This window comes from Mustelus asterias, chromosome 25, assembly GCF_964213995.1.
Source record: "Mustelus asterias chromosome 25, sMusAst1.hap1.1, whole genome shotgun sequence".
NCBI classification, from domain to species: domain Eukaryota; kingdom Metazoa; phylum Chordata; class Chondrichthyes; order Carcharhiniformes; family Triakidae; genus Mustelus; species Mustelus asterias.
Genome location: NC_135825.1, coordinates 22,293,769 through 22,312,312, shown reverse-complemented (window position 1 = coordinate 22,312,312; position 18,544 = coordinate 22,293,769). Strand labels below are relative to the sequence as shown.

At 43.8% G+C, this 18,544-nt stretch overlaps 1 long non-coding RNA gene across 2 annotated transcripts in view; it reads left to right on the top strand.

Annotated features, from left to right (window-relative positions):
- LOC144511863 (uncharacterized) overlaps positions 1–18,544 on the top strand; it is a 100,820-nt gene that overhangs the window by 19,619 nt on the left and 62,657 nt on the right. For both annotated transcript variants that reach the window (XR_013500919.1, XR_013500920.1), the window contains 2 exons: positions 8,197–8,273; positions 10,481–10,581. This is a non-coding gene — a long non-coding RNA (uncharacterized LOC144511863). The remainder of the gene's footprint in view (positions 1–8,196; positions 8,274–10,480; positions 10,582–18,544) is intronic.

Sequence of the window (18,544 nt, the reverse complement as noted above, 5' to 3'; positions counted from 1 at the left end):
AGTCTTGAACAAGGGGACATTGCGAGAAGAAATCTCTATGCACCTCAGTTTTAAATGACCAACCCTTTATCTTATAGCTGAGGGTGGTGAATCTCTGGAAGTCTCTGCCCCAAAGAGTAATGGAGGCTGGATCATTGGAAGTATCTAAAGTAGAGGTGGATAAATATTTGATAGATCAAGGAGGGTAGCTAGGGAGAGGGTTGGCCCACTCAAGGACAAGGGAGGGAATCTATGTGTGGAGCCAGAGGAAATGGGCGAGGTATTAAATGAGTATTTTGCATCAGTATTCACCAAAGAGAAGGACTTGGTGGATGATCAGTTTGGGGAAGGGTGTGGAGATAGTTTGAATCATGTTGAGATCAAAAAGGAGGAGATATTGGGGTTCTTGAGAAACATTAAGGTAGACAAGTCCCAGGGCCTGATGGGATATACCCCAGAATACTGAGAGAGGCAAATGAGGAAATTGCTGGGGCCTTGAGAGAAATCTTTGTATCCTCACTGGCTACAGGGGAGGACCCAGAGGATTGGAGAATAGCCAATGTTGTTCCCTTTGTTTAAGAAGGGTAGCAAGAACAATCCAGGTAATTACAGGCTGGTGAGCCTAACGTCAGTGGTAGGGAAATTATTGGAGAGGATTCTTCGAGACAGGATTTATTCCCACTTGGAAATAAGTGGACGTATTAGTGAGAGGCAACATGGTTTTGTGAAGGAGAGGTCATGTGTCGCTAACTTGATCGAGTTTTTCGAGGAAGTGACGAAGATGATTGAGGGTAGGGCAGTGGATGTTATCTACATGGACTTCAGTAGGACCTTTGACAAGGTGTCTCATGGCAGACTGGTGCAGAAGGTGAAGTCACATGGGATCAGAGGTGAGCTGGCAAGATGGATACAAAACTGGCTCTGTCAAAGAAGACAGAGTAGCAGTGGAAGGGTGCATTTCTGAATGGAGGACTGTGACAAGTGGTGTTCCTCAGGGATCAGTGCTGGGACCTTTGCTGTTAATTCCCTAATTATACACTTCTTGAAGATTGTAAATAACTTCTTAATGCCTATGTTATTGAGATAACTGACTGTAGGATACGTTGGCACAGTGATTAGCACTGTGCCTCACAGTGCCAGGGACCTGGGTTTGATATCCGGCTTGGGTGACTCTGTGCGGAGTCTGCACGTTCTTCCAGTGTCTGCGTGGGTTTCCTCCAGGTGTTCCGGTTTCCTCCCACAGTCCGAAGGACGTGCTGGTTAGGTGCATTGGCCACACTGAAATTCTCCCTCAGTGTACCCGAACAGGCACTGGAGTGTGGCAGCCAGGAGATTTTCACAGCAACTTCATTGCAGCGTTAATGTAAAGCCTACTTGTGACGCTAATAAATAAACTTAAACTAATTGTTGGTGACCTGAGGGTTTGTGTTAAAACCATTTAATGCCCACATCTTTTGAAAAAACAGCCTTGTGACCTTTGTTAGTATTTGTCTTGGTGTCTCCCTCTGAGCACAACACTCGACCAGACTTTAGCATCGGCCCAGCAGGAATGGGAAGCAGAGGTTTCTCTCCTCTTTATACACCAATGTATAAGTGCTAAACTAAGCTAGTTGGGGTTGTCGGATGAAGAGAAAAATGCCTGCTGTTCTCAAAGCAGGAAATATTCTGTGCTCTAATGGAATTCGCACAAGTACTCACTGACCTTGATTATGTAAATAACAAGATACAGGGCCCCTCTTGAGATCCGACCATGACCATTCATGAACAAAGATTCTATCCCTTCACCTCACAGGAAACGCAGACTGTTTTGCATTCAACAACAACGTGCTGTTATATAATTCCTTTAACGCAAGGGTGACACAGTAGTTAGACTGCTGCCTCACAGTGCCAGAGACCCAGGTTTGAATCCAGCCCTGGGTGACTGTCTGTCTGTGTGGAGTTTGCACGTTCTCCCTGTGTCTGCGTAGGTTTCCTCCCTCAAAGATATGCGGGTTAACTTGGATTGGCCAAGTTAAATTGCCCCTTAGGGTCCCAAGATGTGTAAAAGTTTATTTATTAGTATCACAAGTAGGCTTACATTAACACTGCAATGAAGTTACTGTGAAAATCCCCTATTCGCCACACTCTGGCGCCTGTTCGGGTACACTGAGGGAGAATTTCAGTATGGCCAATGCACCTAACCAGCACGTCTTTCGGACTGTGGGAGGAAACTGGAGCATCTGGAGGAAACCCACACAGATATGGGGAGAACGTGCAAACTCCACGCAGGCAGTGACCCAAGCCGGGAATCGAACCCGGGATCCTGGCGCTGTGAGGCAGCAGTGCTAACCACTGCCACCGTGCCGCCCCGTGTCGGTTAGGTGATCCTGGGGTAAGATACTCTGTCTGAGAGTTGGTGCAGACCCAATGGTTCGAATGGCCTTTTTTGCATTGTAGGGATCCTATAATTCTGTAACGGGGCACCACGAGGCTCTTCACAGGAGCATTTTCAAACAAAGAATGACATTGAGTCAGATGTAGAGATATTGGGTAGAATGAGCTTCGTCTTAAAGGAGGCAGCAAGGTGCAGGGAGGGGGTTCCAGAGCTTGGGGCCTAGTCAGCTGAAGGCACAGCCACCAATGGTGGGGTGATTATACTTGGTATTGCACAGGAAGTCCAGAGATCCCAGAGGATTGTGGGCTCAGAGGAGCTTGCAGATCCAGCAGAGGCAAGTCCACGGAGGGATTTGAAAGCAAGGATAAGAATTTTTTAAGTGAAAATGTTAGCAAGCACAGTTGTGATCAGGGAATGGGACTTGATGCAATTCAGAAGCGGGTAGCAAAAGATCCCGATCCTTCTTAAAAACTGCAAATAATTTCTTAATGCCTATCTTATTAAAATAATTGACCGTAAGAGTAGCTGTTGCTAACTGAGGGTTTGTGTTGAAATAATTGTTCATGATATTTAAGCTAAATGCTGAAAAATATAGTTGGTGAAGTGGACCTATGGGTATTTAACCACATGACAAATGATTCTTCATAAAACAGCAACCCTCATCTGGTATGGAATATTCTGCTCACTTTCTATCATTGATTTCCCTGAGAACAAAGGAACTTAAAAGGCCATCCCATCCTCATTAGTGAGGTCATTGACTTTTCTTGATCAGTCTGTCAGATTCAGATCATTAGTAGAGATCTGAGTTGTAATTTTTTTTTTGCCACAGCCAAGAGTGCGGTCGGACACGACAAAAGGTGACCCTTTACATGTTCATTTCCTGGCTCCATATTGCCCCCTGGGTCATTTCTGTGGTGGTGGGATAGGATTCAGCAGGGTGACCAGCTCACACACTGAGTAATTGAGAAATTGCACTTTTGCTTCCAACATTAAAGCAGCTTAAGTGATTTATCTCTGGATCAACCTCACCAAATGCTTCAGTCCCTGATTAGAAAGATCAGCAATGCACATGTGCTGTTGTCCATGAAGAGAACTGTTAAGTTCATATTTCAAGAAGGTTATTCTACAATCTCAATTCTGAATATTGGATGCTTAGAGTGCTAATGGCAGCTTGTTTAAAGTGGACTTTTAATTTTGTGATAGCCATGTATTCCATAGAATTGCTATCATGCAGAAAGAGGCCATTCAACCCTTTGAGTCTGTACCAACTCTCAAAGAACCCCTTAACCCTGCACATTTACCATGGCTAATTCACTAACCTGCACATCTTTGGGGCTAAGGGGCAATTTAGCATGGCCAATCCACCTAACCTGCACAAGTGCTGCCTCTCAGCGCCAGGGAGCCAGGTCCAATTCTGGTCTTGGGTCAGTGTCTGTGTGGAATTTCCATGTTCTCCCCATATCTGCATGGGTTTCCTCCTGGGTACTCCGGTTTCCTCCCACGGTCCAAAGATGTGCGAGTTAGGTTGATTGGCCGTGCTAAATTGACCCTAGTGTTAGAGGGATGAGTAGAGTAAATGTGTGGGGTTATGGGAATGGGGCCTGGGTGCGATTGTGGTTGGTGCAGACTCGATGGGCTGAATGGTGTCCTTCTGTACTGTAGGGATTCTGTGATAACTTTGCAGTGTGGGAGGAAACCGGAGGAAACCCACACAGACGCTGGAAGAACGTGCAAACTCCAGACTGACAGTCACCCAAGGCCGGAATTGAACCCGGGGCCCCTGACACTCCTGAGGCAGCAGTGCTAACCACTGTGCCCTCATGCTGCCCCTCAGTGGGGTGTGATACTGGGACGTGACCAGGAACGCTCATGTATTTCAACATATATGGTTCATCAAAAAAATTGTCAACTAAATGTGGATAATGCATTGATCAACTTGCTGGTAGTGAATTAAATTGTGCTTCTGTATGTGTCTCCTGTCAAGTTATCAGTTATAAATTCCAATGTTCGTATTACTAATGGAATTGACTGTGAACTTCTGTGCTGCAATAAACACACTGCTGTCACTGAAAGCTCTGCAACTCTGTCATGAGTGAGCGGGTATAATTACAGCATGGGAAGTGCCCATTTATAAATGTGCACTTGGGAATTGGTTTTAAGGATAGAATCTCTAACTTTAAAATGGAGACTAAATTGCATCTACTTTGCCAGAACCAATTATTCCTCATCCTCTAACCTGTCTGTCTTTGAAGACTACTTTTAAGCTTTCTTCCTGTCTGTTCTGTGTCTAGAAGATCAACTAATAACATGTAAAGTACAAAAAGAATATCCAAACAGTGACCATCCATAGATATGTGGGTAAGGTTGATTGGCCATGTGAAGTTAACCCTTAGTGTCATGGGGGGACTAGTGGGGTAAGTACGGGGATGGGGCCTGGGTGGAATTGCAGACTCAATGGGCCAAATGGCCTCCTGCACTGCAGGGATTCTGTGATTCCATGATTTGCTTCTGCAGACCCTGGCCCAACTATATCCAATAATCTGAAGCTAACACACAGGCTGTGTCTGTATGTAATATTATGGGAGGTCAATCAGTGGGCTATTTGTACCAGTATGCTTCATTGCAAAGTGCCCCACAGATTCCCATGGAATTTCCCATTTTAAATGTATTGATTTTTGATCAGAACCTTTTTGAGTAAAGGGTCACAGAAAAGGCATTCAAAAGGATTTCCAATGATAATTGAAGCACTAATCAAGCAGTCTGTTTAATCAACACCCCATCTTCAACATTCACTGTTTCCATCACTAATAATGAGGTGGAGATGCCGGCGTTGGACTGGGGTAAGCACAGTAAGAAGTCCAACAACACCAGGTTAAAGTCCATCAGGTTTATTTGGTAGCAAATGCCACTGGCTTTCGGAGCATGCTGCTCCTTCGTCAAGTGGAGTGGGAGATGTGCTCACAAACAGGACATACAGAAACTCAATTTACAGAATAATGATTGGAATGCTAATCAATGCTAATACAGCTAATCAAGTCTTAAAGGTACAGACAATGTGAGTGGAGGGAGCATTAAGCACAGGTTAAAGAAATGTGTATTGTCTCCAGACAGGACAGCGAGTGAGATTTTGCAAGTCCAGGCAAGTTGTGGGGGTTACAGATAGTGTGACATGATCCCGGTTGAGGCCATCCTCATGTGTGCGGAACTTGGCTATCAGTTTCTGCTCCGCGACCCTGCAGTGTTATGTGTTGTGAAGGCAGCCTTGGAGAACGCTTACCCGAAGATCAGAGGCTGAATGCCAGTGACCGGGAGCACTTCAGCGGTCACGGGCATTCAGCCTCTGATGTTCGGGTAAGCATTCTCCAAGGCGGCCTTCACGACACATGACACCGCAGGGTTGCTGAGCAGAAACTGATAGCCAAGTTCCGCACACATGAGGACGGCCTCAACCGGGATCTTGGGTTCATGTCACACTATCTGTAACCCCCACAACTTGCCTGGACTTGCAAAATCTCACTAGCTGTCCTGTCTGGAGACAATACACATCTCTTTAACCTGTGCTTAATGCTCTCTCCACTCACATTGTCTGTACCTTTAAGACTTGATTAGCTGTATTAGCATTGATTAGCATTCCAATCATTATTCTGTAAATTGAGTTTCTGTCTCTGTATGCCCTGTTTGTGAGCACATCTCCCACTCCACCTGATGAAGGAGCAGCATGCTCCGAAAGCTAGTGGCATTTGCTACCAAATAAACCTGTTGGACTTTAACCTGGTGTTGTGAGACTTCTTACTGTGTCCATCACCAGTACACAGTGGTAGTAATGTGTATCATTTACTGCAGCAACTTGCCAAGGCTTCTCCAACCATACATCCCAAACCCATGACCTCTTCTGGCCCAAGCACATAGGAACACCACCACCTCTGCGTACCTTGGAAGTATTTCGCCATTCATTCACAGTCTCTCTGGGTCAAAGTCTTGGGGCCACCTACTTAGCAGGATTGTGGGTGTCCCTGCATAACATGGGCTGTAGTTCAAGAAGGTTCATGCCATCTTATTGAGGGCATTAGGAATGAGTAGTATTTGCTTCCCTTGTCTGATGCCCAGATTCCACAAAGTAATAAGTAAAAGAACATTAAGATGTAACCAGTGCATATATCATAGAGAAATATTTGAAAACTGCTTTGAATTGGCACGGTAGCACAGTGGTTAGCACTGCTGCTTCACAGCTCCAGTGTCCCGGGTTCGATTCCCGGCTCGGGTCACTGTCTGTGTGGAGTTTGCACATTCTCCTCGTGTCTGTGTGGGTTTCCTCCGGGTGCTCCGGTTTCCTCCCACAGTCCAAAGATGTGCGGGTTAGGTTGATTGGCCAGGTTAAAAAAAAATTGTCCCTTAGAGTCCTGGGATGCGTAGGTTAGAGGGATTAGTGGGTAAAATATGTGGGGGTAGGGCCTGGGTGGGATTGTGGTCGGTGCAGACTCGATGGGCCGAATGGCCTCCTTCTGCACTGTAGGGTTTCTATGTTTCTATGTATATGCATAATTTGGCTGTGATTTTTGGAATGGGCTTTGTATCTTGGTGAGGTTGAGGGGAAAATGACAAGTGCATTGATTACACATCTTTTGTAGCTTTAATTGTATGTGCTAAAGACTTCAAAAAGTGCAGGTAGCAAAGAAATGAAATGAGTTCCATTATCGCTTAGGTTTTGTTGATGGAACAAAATGTTCTATGTACTAAGGCAGACTGACAGAGACTGTCGGGGCAGCACAATGGTTAGCACTGTTGCCTCGTAGCGCCAGGAATCTGGGCTCAATTCCGGCCTTGGGTGACTGGGAATGTGGAGTCTGCGCGTCCTCCACGTCTCTGCGTAGGTTTCCTGCAGGTGCTGTGGTTTCCTCCCATAGTCCAAAGATGTGCAGATTAGGTTGATTGGCCATTAGTGGCGGGAGGGGAGATTAGCAGGGTAAATGTACAGGAATCGGCCTTGTATGGGATTGTTGTCGGGGTGGGCTTGATAAGGGTGAATAGCCGCCTCCTGCACTGTAGGGATTCCGTTCTATGTATGTACAGGCACCACTTGCAACAATTCATATTCATTGCTTTCAGAGACCCCTTCGAAAGTCTCTGCATGATACTCTCAGAGATTGGATTCCTGCTATCCCTGTGCACCACCCTTCCTCTTGCTGCTGACAGACACTTGCAGTCAACTTGTAAACACCCATAGTGATACCAGAACAAAAGCTACCTGACTGGAGTGCTCTCAAACTCCAGGGCATCTGTCTAAATTGTGCCAAGCACCAGGACTGTTTCTCCATGCTGCCAAAGCCTGGGGCTATCTCTAAGTGCAGCGGAGGTGGTGGCCTGGTAGTATAATCGCTAGACTATTAATCCAGAAACTTAGCTAATGTTCTGGGGACCTGGGTTCGAGTCCCACCACGGCAGATGGTAGAATTCGAATTCAATAAGAAAATCTGGAATTGAGAATCTACCGATGACCGTGAAACCATTGCTGATTGTCGGAAAAACCCATCTGGTTCACTAATGTCCTTTAGGGAAGGAAATTAGCTGCCCTTACTCCAGAGCCACAGCAATTTGGTTGACTCTCAACTGCCTTCGGGCAACTAGGGAGGGCAATAAATGCTGGTCAGCCAGCGATGCCCATGTCCCACGAATTAATGCGGGAAAGAAGCTAAATGCCATTACATCTCCCCAAATGCAGATATTTAGGCCCAGTTTGTGCATCTTGGATGATTTTCAACTTTTAGCAATTAAAAGGGATAAAGAAAATTAGGAATAAAGGAATAAATTGTCTATGCCACTTATTATTTTATATTTTTTTGCAGATGACTAGAAAAGCTGTGAGATTCAATCCTTGAAGCACCAGCAAAAGAAATCACAGAAAAGCATTGAATATTTTCAGGTGCCCTGATGTTCTGTGTTCACTTGCCATAAACACCCTTATTGTTACAAAACAACAAAACCTCTGACTCACTGTGAACTTTGCGTGGGTTGAAATATCACAGACCAGGCAGACCTTGACAAAATGTATGAATACATGAGTCTTCCAAAATGCATGTCTTTTCTTTCTGTTTCCATCTAATGCGCCCTGTTTCTAATGAACCCCATTGGCAACACGCTGGGAGTAATGTCACCATTATCTTTTTTTTGTCATAATGCTAATTTACATTAACTTTTGAATACTCTGAAATGTTTTGTTTATAAAAGGGTTGGTGCTGTTTTACAGTGAAGTGATGCAGTTCAGTTGGCCATCTGACTGTCTCCCAAACTTGCTGGCAATGGCCACAATGTGATTAAAATGTGATTTTTAAAGTGGCTGGACCCCCCCGCCCCCCCCCCCCCCCCACTCCACATCAGCCAGTACAGTAAGGGACAGTGGCATCTGACTCTGACCCCCTCGATAGTCGGCATTGGTAACACACCGCTCTGTTCTGTTCTCGTCCAGCCTGAGTCAGAAGGTTGAAGCATTGAGGTTTAAAGTAGGGGGGCGGGGGCAATCTGTCTCATTGCCACTCTGTCGAAGCTTAGGCCCAATAAATTCGCCTGAAGTGCAGCATTTCTCTGAGAATCTACCCTCTTTATATTTTTTCAGCTCCACTTGGAGCTCTGAAGTGGCAATTAAGTTTGAGTTGTACGAGGGGAAAACTTTGCTTAAAGCAATGGGAGTCTAGTCCTCATTAAAATTGTATTTGTTGTGAACATGGTGATTGATTTGATTTTTTTTAAAGCCAAGCATTTGTGTTTTAAATTGTCAAATTTCTCAGGCATGGGCCTTTATGATGATTCTTTGCCTAAGTCACAATAGTTTTGAGCCTATTAGTCACTGATTTAGGAGGTTTTGTGGCATAGTGAGTAATGTCACTACCTCTGAGCCAGAAGCCCCGGGTTCAAGTTTCAACCCAAGACTTGATGGCCAAGGAAGGTGTGTTCGTAACATGGTCAAACAGGTTGAGTATGAACCTGCAAATCCTTCCAAACACGTCAATGGCTGGCGGTAAGAGTGGGAGAGGCTCCTGGTCAGCCACGCTTGATGCAGAGTGGCGCCCTCTCAAACTATAAGCCCCTGGTGACAGACTAGTGACCTGTAATGGGAATTACTAGCTGTGGAAACAGATGCAAGTCTGCCTTAGTGCACCACTAGGTGCAGAAAATTGGAACACTGACTTTAACAATTCAAAATTACAGCAGAAACCTAGGCATCACATCTTGTGTATTTCTCAGTGAATTTCACTTGTAGGGTGAGCTCAAAATCTTGGGTATATCCTACTCAATTTTAAAATTGTGGTCTCTTCGCTCCAATTAAAAGGTAACTCGGTGAAGCTAGGCAGAATAAATCCACAGTCCATCTGATTTTTATGGTCTGGCTCCGGGCCTGACAAGAGCTAAAGCTTGCATTTTGCTATGGTTGTTGCTGTTCCTAGGTTTCCTCCCCATCAGCCTGTCTCAGCCTCTGAAAAACCGACGGACGCAAGCACTAAACGAGCATAATTGTGTGAATTCAAAAACCTACTGATCGAAAACAAAATAGTTCATGGCATCTTGCATCTCCCAATTCCATCAATGGATTTGACTTTTTTTTTGTTTTGAACACCACATCAGAATTCGAGTCTACTGCTTTGGCTTGGTACTTGCCCTATTGCCACTGTAGTATTGTACATTACTTTGAACTATCTTTATGGGGAAGGATTTCTAAACTGGAGAGTGGTGTGTGTGATTGGGAGATGTATATTTTTGGGATTCTATCAATGTTCTGTGCAAGTAGAGAAAGCTGTGTGGGTGTCCAGAGTTAATTAAATGGGAATAGTTTATTAGGGACAGATTGTCTGCAAGGGATAAGAGATACAAGGTTAAAGGTGCTGGGTTGATGCATTTGTAATGCAAGGTTGTGTTGCGGTGTCAGATAAGTGGAAATCTTGGTTTTTCAGTTGCTGAATTTCAAGAGGTAAACTAGAAAATATGAAATATTTTTTGTATTTAGAGAGGTTGAGTTCAATGAGGTGTTCGGGAACAATGGAACTCGGGATGTAAGGAGGGATGCTAAACTGAAAGGATTTGAGCTCTGACGAAAGGTCATCCTGACTCAACATTGGTTCTATTCTCTCTCCACAGATGCTGTCAGACCTGCTGAGTTCTTCCAGCAATTCTGTCTTTGTTTGGGATGTTTAACAGAGTAGGGTGGCTGTGGCGGAACACCCTGAAGAACAGCTCCGGTGAGTCTGTGCAAGCTGTTGAGAAATTGTGGTGGTTTTTTTATTGGAGACAGCCACCCGGTGTTGAGCCAGGTGAGTCTGTGCTTTAGGAAACCGTTTGTTTCTGGATTTTCTTTTGACATTCCACATCAGACTGGAAGTGTCTGAGGAGTCCTGAGCTGGGTAACATTATTGGATTTTTATGTTTAAAAAATCTATAAAGGAGCTGTTGCCAAGAAGGTAGTTTTCTTGTGTACTTTTGACTAAGCAGGTTTTTTTTTGGTGGGGTTTTCCTGTAAAAATTGTTTTAACTATGTTACTTTAATCTTGTGTGCTGAAGGTTTTTTTTTTCAAACAAGTGTTTCAATTTTTAGAATTCTAAAGATGTTACTGGAGTTCTACACTTTTTTGAGGTCAGTAGCTCTTCCTCCACATTTTCACAACAGAAATGGTTTTTGATCAGCGAGACAAACCTCACTTTGGGTCATAAGATATGCAAAAAATTCATGAGGTGTTGGCATTGCTAGCTTTAATTGTCTTTGAACTGAGTGGCTTGCTAGAATCAGCCATACACCTGTGGGTCCAGGTCCGGTAAGGACAGCAGATTTCCCTAAAGGACATCAGTCAACCAGTGTTTACGGCAATGGTTTCATGATTATCATTCAGCCAGATTTTTATGGAATGCAGATTTCGCAATCTGCCATGGTGGGATTTGAACCAGGGTCCTCATCATTTTGTTGGGTCTCTGGATTGCCAGTCCAGTGACAATGCCACTGTCTCCAGCATATATGAGACATGTAATCTCTTGTACTCATTAGCAAACAAGGCCATAAAGAGACAACGATGTGGCCCAGCTGTACTGGGGAAAAATTTGAGACCAAACAGCGGAATATGCAAGTGAACAAGAAAGTAATGATGTTGCAACTAAATGAACAGTGATCCTACTTGACTATAGTTACATTAATGTCTCAAGAGTTTAATGTTATTTTGGAAAAAGGGTGAAGTTGGAAGGAAGCGCCGATTTATTTAAAAAGATCTCTGCACCCTCTTGCCTTATCTGTTTTTTAAAATTTGCAATGTGATGCTGTGGAGGACCCCCTTGTCACTCCACCTGCCCATGGTATCTGTTGGCTGGTGTCCTCTCCACATTCAGCTCAAGTATAAATCTTCCCTCTTGCCGCGACAATTCCCATGTGCTTCAGTGAACATCAGATGGCGGCAGCTCCTGTGTCAGTCACCTGTTCAGTTGGATGCTTGATGAAAACGTAGAGTAACAGTGAGGGAAAAGCTGACCGTCCAGTTTATAGGATTATAGCTGATGATCTAGCGTTGTATTCTGAGTAAAAAGGAGACAAAGCTTGAAAACACAGTTTTTGATGTGACTTGTTTGTTTATTTGATCTGTTTGCGCAAAGAAACTTTGTGTTGTGGTAGTTAAATACCTTCACTATTGGATACTGTCTTATCCATGAGTACATTGAAGCATTTGCATCACATGGCCCAAGTTAATACTATCATAAGAGCCAATATCATTTGAGCTTGAGGATTTGTTCATGGGATGTAGCCTTTACTGGCTTGACTAGTATTTTATATCCCATCTCTCATTGCCTTTTGAGAAGGTGGTGGTGAGTTGCCTTCTTGAATCACTGCAATCCATGTTGTGCAGGTAGGAAGGGAGTTCCAGGATTTTGACCCAGCAACAGTTGTAGTTTCAAGTATCCTGTGTAAAATCCTCCAGAATTTTTTTTTCAAACTGCGTTGGCCATACTAGACTCTCCCTCAGTGTATCCAAACAGATGCTGGAGTGTGGCGGTTAGGGGATTTTCACAGTGACTTCATTGCAGTGTTACTGTAAGCCAACTTGTGACACTAATAGATAAACTTAAACTTCAAAGTTCAGAAGCTCTTGACTGTGAGAATTGGGTCATCGTACATGTCTTTTCCTATTGGGGGATTGCTTGGCAGTCTTAAATATGCCATCACTGTGTATTTGGCACCAGCTCTTTTTTTTTTAGTAGAAATTTATTTTGATCTCTTTTGGAGGTGAATTGCAGGGTGAGAACTTTGGCTGTCCACGCTGGCGGGATTTTCCAGTTCCACCGACAGTGCACCCCTGCCATGGATTTTGCGGCATCGTGGGGTGGATTCAATGGGAAATCCCATTGACTGTGGCGAGACCAGAAGATCCCGCTGATCACAAACACTGGGCTGCCTCCCACCTCCGAGAAACATGCCATAGGGAGACCAGAGAATCTCACCTGTAAAGGTTTCATATGGAAGATGAAAGTTATTGATTTGTGAGTTTGCAAGTTGCCAAGAAATTATGTGGCTGGAGATGGAATTTTTCTTTCTCGTCCCAGGGTTATAGTTTGCATCATTTCCTCTGGTTGGAATCTTGTGATGTGGCCTTCCCTACTGCGTTTGTTGTTGGAATTATCAATGTTCGCAAGAACATCATTGCAATGAAGAACCTTCTAGGACTTATCAGTATTTACAAGTGACCTTCATGGGATGTGTTGCTCCTTTGGTAGGATAGCTAACCCCAACTCAGACCTCCCAGAAGTGAGCACATTTATAGCACAAGGTTGTTGGATGGCAACGATGGGTGGGAGCCTTTCCTCTGATCTAGAGACTGACTGTAAATGTCCAGCTGATTTCTTAGCCGAGAATAGCTTGCTCAGTATCCGCCAAGGTTTGGACCAGGACTTGCCTGGCTGTACTGATCAGCAACCCAATGGATAAATTCCAAGACCCCGGGAGAACAGCACCACTTGCTTTTGAGCACCTGCCATGTTTTCTTTCACGTATCTGCCAGAATTGTATTGTAGTCCTTTTGGCGTGATTAATAACCCAACTCTCGGGGTTATCTGTATATGGAGATGTAAGAAGGATAAGAGGAAGTATTTAAAATCATGTACTGAATCAAAATTCTCTTAGAAACTCCAGTTATTTAAAGTAAGTTTGTGTTTATATTTGGAACTCTTGGTTAACACCATCGATGAGATTAATCTTCCAGTAGACAGTGCTGTATTAACAAGATAAGGGATTCATCCCCAAACTGTGGCCGTTTATTTTGCTGTATCTGAGATTATCAGCATTGATTTGAGAGATCAACTTGTGTATGGAATGTTCTGGAAGTACATTTACATGAACAGGTGGATGATGTGACCAAAGGTTTTTTTTTAATAAAATGTTTAGGTAACTGGTTTTTTGAAAACACCCAAGTATTTTCAGATCGGATTTCGAACATTGATGGTGAGGGATTGGATTGAGATTGGATTGGTTGAAAGTGTTGTTGTGCGTAACATTTGCCACATGCCATTTTGATTTTGAAAGTAAGGAGATGATCTAGTCAAAGTATGTTTAATTTGATACAGTAAGTACAGATAAACTTTCCTCTAATGGGGAAATCAACAACGTGGGGGGTGTGTGGAGACATAGCCTTAAAATTAGAGTCAGACTTTCAGGAGTAAAAGCAAGAAGCATTTCTTCACATAAAGGGCAATAAAAAGAAACTTGGAACTCCTGGAAAGGCTGTGTACGCAGGTTCAAGTGAAATTTTCAATGCTGCAATCAGCAGACTGTTGTCCTATAGGCATATCAAAGGTAGGTAAATGGAGTTGAGGTACAAACGGCTAGTTTCTAATTTTTTAAAATTCAATTGTGGGACATGGCGTCGCTGGCTAGCCAGCATTTATTCCCCTTCCCTAGTTGCCCTTCAGAAAGTTTTGGTGAGCTGCCGCCTTGAATCGCTGCAGTCCACTTGCTGTGATTGACACACTATGCCGTTGGGGGGGGGAATTCCAGGATTTTGACCCACCGATTGGGAAGGAATGGCGATATATTTTCAAGTCAGGATGGTGAGTGGCTTGGAGGGGAACTTGCAGGTGGCGGTGTTCCCATGTATCTGCTGCCTTTTTCCTTCTGATGGAAGTGGTTGTGGGTTTGGAAGGTGCTGTCTAAGAACCTTTGGTAAATTTCTGCAGTGCAGCTTGTAGATAGTACACACTACTAATAATCTAATTTTGAAGGGTGGATCAGGTTTGAGGAGCTGAATGGCCTACACCATGTTCTTGTGTTCCAATACGATTCCCCATTTGTCTCTGGGAGTTATGAATTTGGATGACTGTTCACTGTGCTCTCTCCACCATGCAGATGCAGAGGTGCCTGTTCTCTTTTATTTTTGCTGTATGTTGCATTCACTTCAACGTATCTCCTTCCAGATTTTTCCACAGTCAAGAATGCTATGGACGAACAAAATAGCAAAAATCTCCCCTATTCTATAATGTTGAGTCTGGAACATGTAGCATAATTCTCTAATAAGATGTTGAAGTTGAGTATTTGTTAGATATTCCCAGGTCTGATTTTTAAGAGCAAGTGCAGGGTCAGAATTCTCCTCATTTACCAGGAGTCCTGCATTTGTTTTGCCTCCTGTAGTGAGGCCATTAGGAAGAGGAAGGACTGGCTTCTCAGCACTCGGCAGAATCTGCTCCCTGTCTCCCAGCACAGGAATGAGATCTTGTTCCCCGTGTAAGCCTTGTCTTTACTTTGCTGGCATCAGAGCTTCTAATTACGCTCATCATTTTAAGTAACAAACCCTAATTTGGGCTTCTGATGATTTCCTGTCCTCTCTTCTCCTTCCCCAAGGAGATACTTGGGGCTTGGATGCATAGATATTTGTTGAGTGTATTCAGGAGGAATTTCTCTTTCAGTGTGTGGATGGTCCTACTAGAGATGGGGCAAAACCTTACTCCTCTTGGGAACTAAGGAAGGGCAGGTGACTGAAGTGTTAGTGAGGGATCACTTTGGGACCACTGACTATAATTCCATTAGTTTTAAGATAGCTATGGAGAGTGATAGGTCTGGCCCAAAAGTTAAAATTCTAAATTGGGGCAAGGCCAACTTTGGTGGCGTTAGACAGGAACTTTCAAAAGTTGATTGGCAGGCAAAGGGACAGCTGGTAAGTGGGAGGCTTTCAAAAGTGTGTTAACCAGGATTCAGGGTAGGCACATTCCTTTTAGAGTGAAGGGCAAGACTGGTAAAAGTAGGGAACCCTGGATTACTCAGGATATTGAGGCCTTCATCAAAAAGGAGGAGTAAGCATGTGACATGCATAGGCAGCTGGGATCAAATGGATCCCTTGAAGAGTATAGAGGGTGGAGTTAAGGGAGAAATCAGGAGGGCAAAAAGGAGACATGAGATTGCTTTGGCAGATAAGGCAAAGGAGAATCCAAAGAGCTTCTACAAATACATAAAGGGCAAAAGAGTAACTAGGGCGAGAATAGGAACTCTTAAGGATCAATAAGGTCATCTATGTGCAGATCCACGAGAGATGGGTGAGATCCTAAATGAATGTTTCTCATCGGTATTTACTGTTGAGAAAGGCATGGATGTTGGGGAACTTGGGGAAATAAGTAGTGATGTCTTGAGGACTGTACATATTACAGAGAAGGAAGTACTGGAAGTCTTAAAGTGCATCAAGATAGATACATTTCCAGGACCTGTTTAAACGTATTCCAGGATGTTGTGGGAGGCGAGGGAGGAAATTGTGGAACCCCGGCAGAGATATTTGAATCATGGACAGCCACAAGTGAAGTGCCTGAAGATTGGAGGGCAGCAAAGGGTCTGTTTGCATGCTTTAAACCTCAATGACTCTATGATATGAATGTCAGCTGCCTGTTCCATTCTGCAAGTGGCAGGTTCAAACTCAGGACTTTGGCCATGTTGCTTTGCGTCACACCTTGTTCCATCACAGTTAAACCAAAGAATGGGGAGAGGGAGGGGAACCCTGGCCATGGGACCAGGAGGGAGGGGGATCCTGAATCTGGCACCAGAAGGCAGTGCTCCCAAGTGAGCTGTGGGCTGCTTCGACCACCAAAGGCATTTGTCACTTGGAAGTTGATTTTTGCATCCAAAGTTCCTCAATTCTGGGTAGCAGCATTTGGGTGGGCTTCTGTCGAAATTAATAGTAGCTCTGCCCCTTTCGGATTCTGTAGCTAGTGCGGCACAACAGCATACGACCTTTTCAATGGGTTCCCTCCATGGGTTGTACTGAGAGCCCAGATTATATGTGTAATTGAACCAACCCAAGAAATGGGTCAGCCTTGTGAATGGAAGTCCCACTTCAACCCATTTACAACAGGAGGAGGAAAATCCGGGTCAATGTCCTGGAAAACAAGTCAATGCGTTTGCAGGATCTGTTCATCGAGCTGCAATGGTTGAATGAAGTTTGGAGCCATAAAAATAGGGAGCAACATAATGTATTGTAATTGGTTTTTGTATAATAACCTGGTGATGCCAATCATTTCGTTGTTCTTTTTTAAAACAAAAGGTCAGTTAAGTAATGGTTTTAAAGGTATTTGCTAGAAATGTTCGATTGACAGCCTCACAGCCAGTCTGTCCATTTTTTTTTTAAGTGATACAAAAATTGCTTGCTTAATTTGACTGGTTGTAAGTGAAAATAAGTGCAAAATTTTCCTTTTGCGAGTTAGTGTTTCAGCAACCAATTAAGTAGAATCTTTGCATTTACCTGTGCAGATGTATTTTTCTAAGGACCGTGTTATCTAATAGCAATTTAGTGGTACAGAACTTGAGCATTGCTTAAAAAAACAGAAACATTCTGTCTAAGATTTTAATCTTGCACTCATCAGAACAGGTTGCAAGATTACTGATCGTGAAGGGAACAGTAGTAAATGGTGGATGAGAAGGCAGTGCTGATCTTTTGGCCAGTGGACTCTGGTGGGGGCATTGCCATGAAGAATGCTACAAGGACCAGTCAAAGTCTTGGAAGCTTGGCAGTTAACTGTTCCTGCTGCATTCTCCACAAGCCAGCCAATCAGCGCACTCTCTTTTCATGCAATATGTATTGGTAATCTTGCAGTCTATTCTGATGAGTGCAAGACAAAATGGTCAGAATTTTTTTTAGAAGAACTTTATTTATTTAATTATTTTAGACTCTGTGGACATCATCTGCTTTCTTTACAAACTAGCGCTGCTAGATCAAGGGCTGTCCTTGCTTTCCAAAATACTGCCCAGTCCATGCCATGGCACTCTTTCTCCCTTTTTCATTTCCTGTATTTTTTTTTGATATCCTATCAAGCCACAAGTTTGTGCCTTCCTCATGCAGTGCTGCCACAGCACCCAACTTAGGGAATCCAAACCTGTTAAGAACTCTACCCCAGTTCTACCATACTCAGGATTATCTAACCAGGTGTTACCAGAGCCCAGGACCACTCCTCACGCGCTGCTCGACATCAGTTACCATTCTTCAGTCTGCATATCTTATTCATAAACTGAAAAGGTTGTCAAAAGAATGCATAATCAAGGGCCCTCATTTATGATTTTTATGAACTAAAGGACAGAACAGATTTGCTAAATTCTCTCTCCAAAGCAAGTGAAAGAAAATCTTATTCATTCAGTGTCATTCTGAGCTTCTGGTAATACGTAGTGTGTGACATGACATAATGCTCCTGTTTTAAAACAGCAAATCTTCTGGCTCGCTGTTGGAAACAGTATAGATGATTCATGTGTATGAGGAAAAGCTGTGCACTGATTATGTGCCTGTTGTAGCTCTGTTTTTGTATAAACTTAAAGCATGCTCAGCTGAGAGAGGTAGTGTTTTTTCAGCATTGTACTTAATCTTGTGATTTGAATTTTGAAAGCATACCTATTCTTGTGAGAGGCAGGTAAGGATGAGGAGAGCATCTTTCTATCTGTGTGCCATGGCAGGGAGTGTGGATGGAGAGTTAAGATGGTGGAAGCGACAGCTGAGTGAGGTGGGTCCAGGGATGGAGCATTAGTTCCAAATTTTAAAGATTGGAGTTAAAATAGGTGTGGGTATAGATGGGAATGTCAGTGAGTTGTGGTAGTAATGGGAGGGGAGTAAAGGATGGGATAGGGAACTGGCATTTGGGAAGTTGAAGTGGTCAGGGGTGAGGAGTTGTTGGGTGCCAGGTTTCCCCACAGCCCTTGCTGGAAAATTCGAC